Below are 11,818 nucleotides of genomic sequence, written 5' to 3'. Positions count from 1 at the left end.
AAGTTGTGATGGGGACACTTCCTTTGCAACTCCTGAAATTCCTCCCATGCCTCATATAGTGTATCTCCATCCTTTTGAGTGAAGTTTTGAATCTCCCTCCTTAGTCGTTTTGTCAGTTGAGCGGGGAAATATTGTTTCAAAAACTTCTTAACCATTTCATCCCAAGTTGTGATGATACCTGCAGGTAACGAGTACAACCAACGTTTTGCATCATCTTTTAAAGAAAAGGGAAATAGAAGTAACCTGAGTCCTTCTGGTTGGATGTTCTGAATGGTTTGCAGCTTGCAAATATCTAAGAATTCCCTAATGTGAACATTAGGATCCTCAGATGGTGTGCCAGAGTACTTAGGCAACGAGTTAAGGAGCTGCACAGGAATGGAGAAGGCTTGATTGCCCGGTGGTGTGTAAGCTATGCATGAGGGGGATTCCGAAGCTGTCGGAACAAAAGCATCCTTCAATGCCATGTCGAGTCTTGGGGGTTCCTCTTCGTCCTCGTGAATTGAATGCGCAGGTGAGTTTGGTGGTGTGTTCTCCTCCTCCTCCCCTTGTGAGGAAGTAGAACCCGCCGTTGTGTCGTGAATTGGCAAACTAGTTCCGTTCGTTTGCTTCCTATTCGACTTGCAAGTGCGTTCTATCTCTGAATCCAAGGGGGTAAGATTGCCTTGAGCAGTTCTACGAGTAAGCATACACCTGAAAACACAAACAACGAAACACTAAGTAAGAAACTAAAACAAAAATCAAATTAAACAAACTAGTAAAAGCAATTAGAATAAAAGTAATCCCCGGCGACACGGCGCCAAAATTGATATATAGCTAAATTTATAAGCTATTGATTTTCCTTATTCTCCTGCAAATATGTCAATTGTAATATAGGGAACTAAGGGTCTCCCGCAGAGGATTAAGTTAAACTAAAAGCTTCAACAAAAGTCACAAACGTGACTGCAGTTCCTACTGAACAGCAGTCGAAAAACAAACTAAAATCCAAACCAAAACAACCCAGAAAAATATGAAAATTTACAGAGACGTACTAGACACACAAGACGTCCAGCACACAAAATTTGGGAATTTTTGGAGTTCGTTTACTATGAGAATAAAATACGTTAAAACAGAGAACAGAAAGAAAAACGAAACTGAACAGATTTAAGATTGGTTGATATCAAGATGATGAAACTAGCTAGGAAGGAAGTATCCACCTCCAACAATCACACACAACACACTTTGTCCAATTTACTTCCAATTAACTTAGTTGAAGACGCTCAGATTGGCTCGGTACACTTGAACACAACCTATTACCCTTTCTTACTTTGTACGCTAGGCAGGAAGTGCTCTACACCTAGACTATTCCCAAGCAATGCAACCTAAAGGTACGTTTATTAGATTAAACATGCAGAGATCGTTAAGTTTGAAAAGAGTTTGAGCAATCACTAGGCATCGCAAATAACTTAGAGCCTTGCTAAACCTAGGGTTTTGTTTACTTGCTAGTGAAAACTACCAATTACTTCTCTAGACAATTTGAGGAATCCAACTATTGATCCAGGCATCAAACAATCAAAGTATTAGAACCCTAGCATGCATACTAAGTAGGCCTCCAAAGCATACAAACATAGAATTCATCAATGAGAAATTGGTAAACAAAACCTCAACTTTATTAATTGGAAAACAAATTGAAAGTCAAAGCATGTTGTGGATCATGTCTAGGGGCTTCAACTGCCCCCTAACTACTGGAAATTTAGTTACACATAATGGAAATCAAAAACACAAAGGAGTTCATGGAGGAAGAAGACAACAAAAATCAGAAAATTGGAAAATACGGATCAGCGATCGATCTCGGGAATTCCAACGATCGATCGTTTCTAGTGTGATTTTGCAGTCTTGCTTCTTCTTGAGCTCTGGTGCGTCTAGGCTTCTTCGTATGTCAGATGATCTCCTTTTATATGCTTAGAGGTTAGGAAACCCAAAACCTAAAAGAATTTGGGTTCACGTGCTTAGGTGGAGTTTTCCTATTGGCTCTTGAACTTGATGACTTATTCTAACCATTCACATCGTGCCATTTGTCCATCATAAGTCGGAATATGAAGCACAAACTCGTCCTCGGGCTTCTTGGTGTGATTTGGGCCTCGAAACATAAATTCCCGTCCAACCTCAGATTCACGCGCAGCCTGACCTCTTGTACTAAATCGGCCATAACTTCCTCTAGAAAAATGATATTGATGAGCCGTAAAAAGATTCGGAAACTAGACATCCGAGGCTATCCATCAATATAAAGATCATTCTCTGGATCGTTCTGAGCTGGTCTCAGTGCTCTGTCGAAATTAACTGATCTGCACAGGCAGATTTCCCGATTTTGCTTTTCAATCCCTCTTTTACTTCTTTTCTTCTTCTTTACTCCAAGATACCTATAAAACAAACAAACAAAGTAAATAACTAGAAAATACACTAAACTAACAAAGAAAGTATGGAGATTAACGCTATTAACATCGCATAAATATGCTCTTATCAGAGGACACACATAGCTGATCAAAGAGAGGCCAAAGACCAATTATTCAGCATTCTTGACTCCATTCAATCATCTTCATCCTATCCAAGATCCATTTTCTCTCTAGAGAAGACACCACCATTTCCACCACTCAAACCACCATTTTCACCACTACAACCTCCATTTCCTCCACCACTCAACACCACAACTGTAACAACCTGGAATTTTAAGTACATATTTAAGTGATAACATTTTCTATATGAGCTTATGTGTGTGTGTGAGTGTGTGTACATTCAAGCAGTCTATCACCTATTACATATAGACTTGTAGGAAACTAGTTTTACTTAATGAGTTTAAGAATTTTCGGATGAGACCTTATAAACCCAATCAATGAATCTCTTTCTTATGTTTGAGTGAATCATAGGATTCATAGCTTAAAATAGATTTGTTAATCAAAATGTAAGTTATCATATTTTAGTATGTAGTGGAAATGAGACATCTTTGACAGTGTCATCAGTTTTATGTAGCAGCTGCAAATTGATATTTATATGCCTTGGTCAAATAAGCTCATGTATCATTCTGCTCAAGTATGCAGACATTTCTTGTTAGAGATAAGTTTAGCTGAATCAAATCCAATATATATATATAAACAAGATGGAGTAGCTTTAATAATCAAGCATATTTAGCTTAAGGTGGCAATATTAAAGGACGATGCCTTGATAGCTCCTACTATCAAAACTTTTAATTAAGGTTTGAACTGAGAAGGTTATACAAGTCTATCCTTAGAATTACATTGACTCTTGTTCAGCGAGAAGGTTTCCTTGTAGCATAAGGTGGTGAAGGTAAGAACTCAAGGTCTTGGACTATGATTAGTCTTTTGACACCTCCTACTCATGGAATATATATCTTTATTATATGTTAGTATATTGTAAATATGTAATCTTGATGATCAAGTTATATCTAGATAAGATCATTCATGTCAATCACTTCATAGTGCTTGGTGATTAAGTCATTAAGTGATAGATATAGACAAACACATCTATATGCAGATTTTATTATAATTGTTTTGCTTGATGGCCAAGAACCTGACTAGTATAAATAGCAGCTATCTACTTGTTTCATATCCACACTACAATGAGAGCAATAGGAGAACAGAACGTGAGTGAGGGAGATAGAGAGAAAGGAGTAGGATAGAAAGAAAGAAATAAACAGAAAGGAAAGGAAACAAAAGAAAAGAGACACTGGGAGAAAGAAAAGGATATGTGAGAATGAAAATAGAGAGGGAAGAAGAGGAAAGGAAAGGGGTAGAAGAAAGAGAAGGGAAGGCATGATTACAAAGATTAGTTTCGGAGAATTAGATTTGGGATTCAAAGGTCTGTTTCGATCCTAAAATCTATTTCTATTTCTATGGAACTTTGTTCATGTGTTTTTGCTCAGTTCTTGTCTAAGTTGGCTTAATGTTTTCTACAGTTAATAATGTAAATGATTTTCAAACAGAATGTAAGCATAGAAACAAATCAAGATGATTAGAGAACTGGTTCCATAAGAATGGGTGTCCTGAGTAATTCTTAGGTTGCTGTTTGGGTTAGATTTCTTATTTTGTCTTAACAACAAGAGGTTAGAGTGATCAAAGAACCTATATGCATCAGTTTAACAACCTTAGACTGAGCAGTAACCTCAAACATTAGTTTGTAGGCATTGGAGAAAGCTAGAACAAGTTTCTGCATTATAATCATTAGTTAACTTTGAGCAACCATATCCTTTGATCTAGACCTTCATTTTAGAAACCATTTGCATGTGTTGAAAGCTTAAAATGCAAGCTTGATATCTGTTCAGTTTCATACAATTTCATGTAAGATTCAGTGGTTAATTTTGAGGCTAAAAACAGAGGTCTGCAATCTGTTGTTTTTGAACCAGTTTTCGTTTTACTAAAAACTGTACATTTCGGCTGGGTATTTGAAGTTGGTGTCTTCATGAAAGTTTCAGTAGACATCTCAAAGATCATTTCAGGATTGAAATCTCATGAAAAAGACTTTTCTAGAGTAAGTTATGATTTTTCGAAGTTGAGGGTCTGCATCAGGAAATTCTGCAATTTTCATTATGTTTCTGTTTGTTCCATTTCCTTTCAATAGTTTTCCTTTATTCAAACTTGTTTAGGTTGACCACAAACTGAACATAGAGATTCTTCTATTTGTAACAAAACTTGTGATGCTATTTACTGAATTCATTTGAGATACTTATGTCATTGTGAAATCAGTTTTCCTTCATAATAAATCTGCAAGACGTTTTTGTTAGTTATTTAGCACTTCAAGTGAAATCCAAAATGGCCTGAGATTTTAGGTACCATTTTCTTAAGACTTAAGCTCGATATTGAAGTATGTTCTTAAGGCAGAATCATAGCTTTGTGTTTAGAATAAATTATGTGCTTATGCATAGGAAATGTGAATTGTACTTGGATATTTACTTTTTTATGCAGGAACATGTATCTATACAATAGCTTGAAATCCAGGTAGGGGGATCTGGGGAACCTCTACTCAACTGTATTGTATGCATATATGTTGCTTGACATGTTTGTTATGGAATGAATGAATATTTGATGCAATTACATTGTGAAGTATATATTATCAATTGATGCATCATCCATTGAGTACATATGAAGTATAAGGGTGGCGATGGTGATATGTGTAATGTTATCGATATAAGAAAGTTTGAAATTTATCTTTTGCGTAGTTGAGTCCATAACCTCAGCAGGTACCAGATCCCAGGTATGCCCATTGTTAATGCGCAATTAGTATAGGATTGAAAGGGTAATTTGGGACTGGCGAAAGGGGCATGGACAAGATGACTAGCAAAAGAGGGTTAGGGGGATTGATTTTGGGTGGGGGTTAGTTCATATAGTTGAGTACTCTGAGTCACCTTCGTGGTAAAATACATGGTATGGGACATGTAGGCTCAGTTTATTCTGCTATGTGAATTAACGGGAATAGAACATGCATTCATGCATACCATATGATAATTGTTTGGTTATCTTTTGTGTTAAGAGAAATTGCTCCCTACTGAGCCACAGGTTGAGCTCACCCCTTAACAGTCTTGCAGGTTATTAAACACAAGAACTATGAAGATTAGTGATCGAAAGCAATTAGAGTTAGTTGGAGTTTTGTATATGTAAGATCATTATTCCGGAAGTGAGTACTCTTAGTGATCTTGAGTTGGATTTATCCTTATATCGAAATGAGAAGTCAATTCCTTTAACAAAGTGTCGATTTTATTTTCTATTCGTTTATTTTTTATTTTTACTCACACCTCGGATTTCGGGAAATATTTTTTAAAAAAAAATTGACCCGGATTCGGGGCGTGACAACAACTCACCTTAGAGATCCCAAATTTCACTATTCTCACCAATATCAAGAGCTTGGAGCAAGGAGAAGGAGGTGACTACCACCACATCATGTTCTTGGAGACCCATCTCCACCACCTCTTCCGGCATCATCAATAGTCACCCTTTACTCCCTATCTCTTTATGTATTTGATGTTTAATAGAATGTTGAAGCTTGTGTATCTAACTATGTGTGAGTAGTGAACTAGTTGGGGCTAGGGTTGAAAGCCCTAGCCAAACTTGCTTGGATTGATGCTTTTGTTTATAAATTGATGCAAATTCATGTTGTCATTCTCACATGCTAAGTCAATAGTTGAATGCATTACTTAGACCTAATCAATTTGAGTTATGTGTTTGCCATGACATGAAGTTTTTCCTAGAGATTGATTACCTTTAGGCAAAAAGGGAGCATGAAAGCACACCATGTGTGCATGTGAGGGTAGTGAGCTAAAATCACCTAGAGATAGGATTGGTTTGCTTGCTTGGTTACCTAAACTCTAAGCTTTATGCATTTAGGGGCAAATGATTGAGACCTATCCGGTAATTGAATTTGTCTCTAGGTGCAAATGATTGAGACCTATCCGGTAAGCTTTAGACTTATCCGGTTAGAGTTAATACAATGAAAGGGGTTTAAGCCTTAGTAGTCCTATCCGGATGCTAAGAGGGTAGTTGGACAATTAGCTTTGCATCATTCATATTCAATTGCTTTAATGCTTGCAAGGAAGGCAAAAGGTGAAACCCGATGCCCTAACTCCCATCCATTTGATAACAACTTGTTTAGTTTAGCTTAGTTTATATTACTTGCTTTCATTGTTTCAATTTGAATAGAAACCAATCTCAAAATCAAAATCAAATCTCTACACACCATCTTGCACATACTCACCATGAACTTTGGTTCACTTGTGAGCCTTTGTTTGTGATTGTACATTTGCACATTCTTCTAGTTTGTCCTTAGGTTTTCCCTAGCTAGGAAAGGATTTACCAATCCTCGTGGGTTCGACATCCTTACTTAATCCCCTATTCTATAACTTGTACCTCTTGCACTTGAGGGTGGCTTCAATGCTAACAGAGCCCAAGCCGCAGCCCAAGCCACTGACGTCATCTCAGCCACGTCAGCTACGCAGTGTCATCAAGCCACATCAGCGTCAGCGAGCCATGTCAGCTCCGGCGACAGGTTACCGCCCGCAACTTTTTCGGCGACTTTTTCCGGCCTAATTTTCCGGTGACCTATTTGAGCTAATTTTTACTAAAAGTTCCCGTTTTTGAAGTTTTTATTTCTTTTCTCTTCTTTTTTCTCAGGGACTTGCAAACTCCCTTCTTCTACCCCCCTTTCTTCATCATAGGGGAGACCTAATTAAGCCGAACTCTGGGGGTTCGTGCTCACTCCAAGCTTGGAGCTTATTGAGATCTCCAAACTTAGAGTTTGTAGAGAATTTATGATCGACCACTCACATCATTGTTTCGATCTAATCCAACTCCTCTTGGAATCGAATTTCTTGGAAGCGACTACGCTCAGAAATTCTATTATTTTCGTGGTAGATTTTTCGCTCCGAAACTAACCCTAATCTTTTGTTGTTTTTCAGGATGAGTAACCTAAACAAGTTGAGCTTCGCTCCACTAGAGACAACAGGCGCAGGATACCACAAGTGGGTTCGTGATGTGCGCTAGCATCTTAAGGCTGATGGGATCCTGAGTAAGATCCAAGAGCCAAGTCAGAACGTGCTTACTCCTCAACAAGCTGCCGCTTTTGAAGCGAATAGAGCTACGAGAGAGGCCAATGAAGCTAAAGCCATAATTCTCATGACAAGGCACATGAATGACGCGCTCCAGAATGAGTACCTCAATGAGGAAGACCCCAGAAAACTTTGGGTAGAACTCGAGCAACGTTTTGGCAACGTTTGTGACTCCCTGCTTCCTGATTTAGAAGTGAGATGGCATAGCCTCTGCTTCTGTGATTTCAAGTCTGTACTTCACTACAATTCGGAAGCACTTCGTATCAAGTCTTTGATGGAGTTCTGTGGGCAGAAAATCATTGATACGATATTGATCGAGAAGACTCTCTCTACCTTCCCCGTCTCTGCATTGATGATAGCCAAGAACTATCGGATTGATGTCAATGCTGGACGCATCACAAGATTTCATGAGCTTATTGGAGCCATGAACATAGCTGAAAAGCATGACAACATACTTGTGGAGAACTATAACTCTAGACCCGTGGGAGAAAAGCCAATTCCGGAGTCTAATTATAGTCGCGCCCTTAAGAGAGGGCGTCAGGAGCGAAACCCTAAGGAAATGGATTATTCTGGACGTTCTGGTCCATATTCTCACCCCAAAGAGGAAGGAAATTGCCAAGATAGGCGTGCACAGAACCGTAGAGGTCAACGTGTGAAGAGAGAGAGAGAGGCAGAGCCTCCGGCTATGGTGGTGGCGCCACCAAGGATCATAGCCGTCCCCAACGCGCTCTAGGCGCTCCTCGATCAAGGGAGCCTAACCATGATGATGCTTGTCTTCAGTGTGGAGCGTCCGGACATTGGGCTAAAGCATGTAATGCGCCCCAGAATGTTGCTAACGCGTACAAGACGTATCGTGAAGCAAGGGAAGCAAATTACATGGAGCAAGAAGATCAATATGACGATCTCGCTCTAAGGGTTGAAGACTTCAAAGGCCAAGATCTAGAGACTGGCTATTTTGATTAAGTCTTTTTATTTTTCAACAGATGTAATAGGCAATTGCCATATATTTTTGTAGTAGATGCCAATGGTTTAGTCTTTCTTCAAAGTAGGCTCACCCAAAGTAAGTGTGATGTCTAGGAAGGTTCTGAGATTAGTGGTACTTAAGCGAGCCTTGCTCCACCGACATCTCTCTACTCACCTGGTCACATTATTTGGAGTTACCGAAAGAAGTTAGACGACTACCATTGTTTTGCATTAGCTAGCATTTTGGATTAGATTTTCTTTGGTCAAAGAGACAATGATGTAACTCCGTTGGCTTATGAATAAAATTTCGAGTTCTTTTCATTATGACTCCATTTTGATTCTGAGCATATTACTTTGTGACTACGATGGTTGGGCCATCAGTATTAATTCAAGGACATGGAATAGCCCAAGTTCCCCTTGCAAAATGGCACCTTGATTACTGTCACAAAAACTCTCTACGCTCCTAAAGCAAATCGCACTTATGAATAGCCAACAGATTCCATGCAAAAACGCATGTAGAGAACGGAAATGAGTTCCTTTGCAATACCTCTAATGATTGCGAACAAAGGCGCATCTTAGAGAAGTTTATGTGTCTCTCTAGTAGACTCTATGTAACTATTCAAGCTATTAAATCCAATAAGGTCATGAGAGAAGATCTCTTGGATTCAGACACATATTGGCTTTGTTAAGATAGGATAGGTCATCCTGGTCATGATATGATGATCCGTCTACTAAAGACTTCACATGGACATCCTTTCTTTCGAGCGAAACAAAGCATGAATCAAAAGTTGATTTCTGGACTAAGTGTGACCACCGCAGCTGCCTCCGGAGCCACCGCCGTCCACCAGCAGCCTAGGGTTGGCATAGTCCTTATCCATGACGCCATGGATAGCGTACATCATGGTGATGACGCCCCATGTGATGTTGCAATCACCAACTTTCCTTCAAATAGCGTTTCAGACGCTCAGGCCAAACCACAATCCTCATTGGTTGCTTCTAAGGCCTATCGCTCTATTTACAAAGCCTGTTCCTTAGGGAAATTAGGACTGAGACCGTCCTATGCAAAGGAAATGAACATACTCATTCTGTTCTTACATAGAATCTATGGGGATTCTATGGACTGATTCAACCAACTTGCGGACGTTTAAATATCTCATGATGTTGGTTGACACGCAAACACGCTGGTCACGTGTTGTGCCATTGTCCACTTGTAAATGCTGTTTATACTACACTCCTAGAACATATCATATGACAACGGCCTCACTCCTCTCATCATCCTATTCAGTGAATTGGATTTGATTATACTAGAGAGTTTACATCGAAGACTTTCGATAGTTATTGCAATGGGACTGATGTTGGACATCATATTCCCATGTACACACCCAAACGGTCTCGCGGAAACGACTACGATGGTAATCAGGACATTGGTAATGCGCACCAATCTCCTTATATCCGCTTGGGGTGATGCAATATCGCATGCAGCTATGCTAATTCGTCTACGACCCACCGCTACTCAATCTATCTCTGCGTTACAGCTAGTGACTGGGTACAAGTATCGTACTTACGCATATTTGAGTATGCCATTTATGTGCCAATTGCGCCGCCATAGTGCTCTATGATGGGTCCTTACAGACGAATGGGTAACTACGTTGGATTTGAGATTCCAACAATCGTCCGCCACTTAATGCCCTTGCTAGGCGATCTCCTTACCGCTAGATTTGCGGATGTCACTTTGATGAGACAGTCTTCCCGTTGTTAGGGGGAGATAAGAACACGAATGTTCAGCAGGAACGACAAGAATTGTCATGGCCTGTCCCCACTATGTCTCATCTCGATCCCCGTTAAAGTGACGAGATCACACAAATATACTATAAACATGCCTGCAAGGATGGACATCCCTACGAGAGGACATAGCGCCACCCTACACGGAGGTAGGCATAGCGCCAACGCCAAAGAGAGTGGCACTCTGGCGTTACAGGCCATGGCCCCAGCTAGGATGCGTGGGAGGCCCGTGGGTTCGAAGGATACTTTGGCACAACTCAATCCGTGGATTATCGACACTCAAAATCCGTCTCATGAGTATCTTCCGGATTATGGTTATCGTTGGGGGACGCCTCAATGTCAGAACCTATTCCTGATAATATAGATCTCTTTGAAAATTACACTAGTGTACATGAGACGTGGGATAGAAACTCCATCATAATTGATGATGTAGTTGTGCATTTCGTTGCCCATGAGTTGGTTGAGTCCGATGATATCGAACCACGCTCCGTTGATGAATGAATGTCAATGTAGAGAAATTTGGCCTAAATGGAAAGATGCGATCCAGGTTAAGTTGGATTCTCTAACGAAAAGGAAGGTTTTTGAGCCAGTGATGCAAACACCTCCTAACGTAAAACCTATTGACTAATGGATCTTCGTTAGAAAGCGTGATGAGAAAAAGAGATAGCAATCTAGCCTTATGGCGCAAGGCTTCTCACAAAACGCCCTGAAATTGACTATGATGAGACATATTCTCTCGTAATGGATGTCATTGCACTCCACTACCCTGTCAGTTTGGTAGTTTCCGAATAACTGAACATGCAACTTACAAATGTGGTCGCTACGTATCTATATGGGGATCTAGATATGGAATGTACATGAAGGTTCATGGTGAACTTCATTTACCCAAGTCAAGTAGCTCTAGACCACGGAGCGCGTTTACAATAAGGTTGAAACGCTCACTAAAGTTACTACTTGATTGGGAAGGGATATGCCCGCGCATTTCCATAACAAGTTTCGGATTCTATCGCGGTTCATGTTGGACATGATCTTCATTGGAAGCCCTTAAATAGTTAAGGAAAACCGCTGAACACTTGAAATCCGATTTTGAGATGAACGATTTTGGGAGAACACGATTATGTCTCAGTTTGGAACTTGAGCATCGTGTTGATAGATGCTTAGGCATTTTGACAAGGTCAAACCTTCAAGCACCCCCATGATCGTCCGTAGTCTTGATCCTGAAAATGATCCTATTCGTCTGAAGGATGATGACGAAGATGTGCTAGAGGCAGAAGTGTCTTACTTGAGTACAATAGGCTCATTATTGTACTTAGCTCAATGCACAAGACCGGACATCTCATATGCTGTGAACTTGTTAGCTAGATACAGCTTTGCGCCAACGTGACACCATTGGATTGGTTTAAAAGATATCCTTCGGTACTTGAGATGTACGATTGATGTGGGCTTGTTCTATCCCTACAGAGAGATGATGGATTCGGACCCATCACA

The 11,818-nt window shown here is 40.0% G+C and overlaps 1 non-coding gene across 1 annotated transcript; it reads left to right on the top strand.

Annotated features, from left to right (window-relative positions):
- Window positions 1-107, top strand: LOC133727634 (small nucleolar RNA R71). Its single transcript, XR_009855311.1, has one exon. It is a non-coding gene; the product is annotated as a small nucleolar RNA R71 (small nucleolar RNA).
- The last annotated feature ends 11,711 nt before the right edge of the window (window positions 108-11,818 follow it).

This window comes from Rosa rugosa, chromosome 1 (genome assembly GCF_958449725.1).
Source record: "Rosa rugosa chromosome 1, drRosRugo1.1, whole genome shotgun sequence".
Lineage (NCBI taxonomy): Eukaryota > Viridiplantae > Streptophyta > Magnoliopsida > Rosales > Rosaceae > Rosa > Rosa rugosa.
The sequence above is the reverse complement of the archived record's forward strand: the minus strand, read 5'-3'. Positions and strand labels throughout refer to the sequence as shown.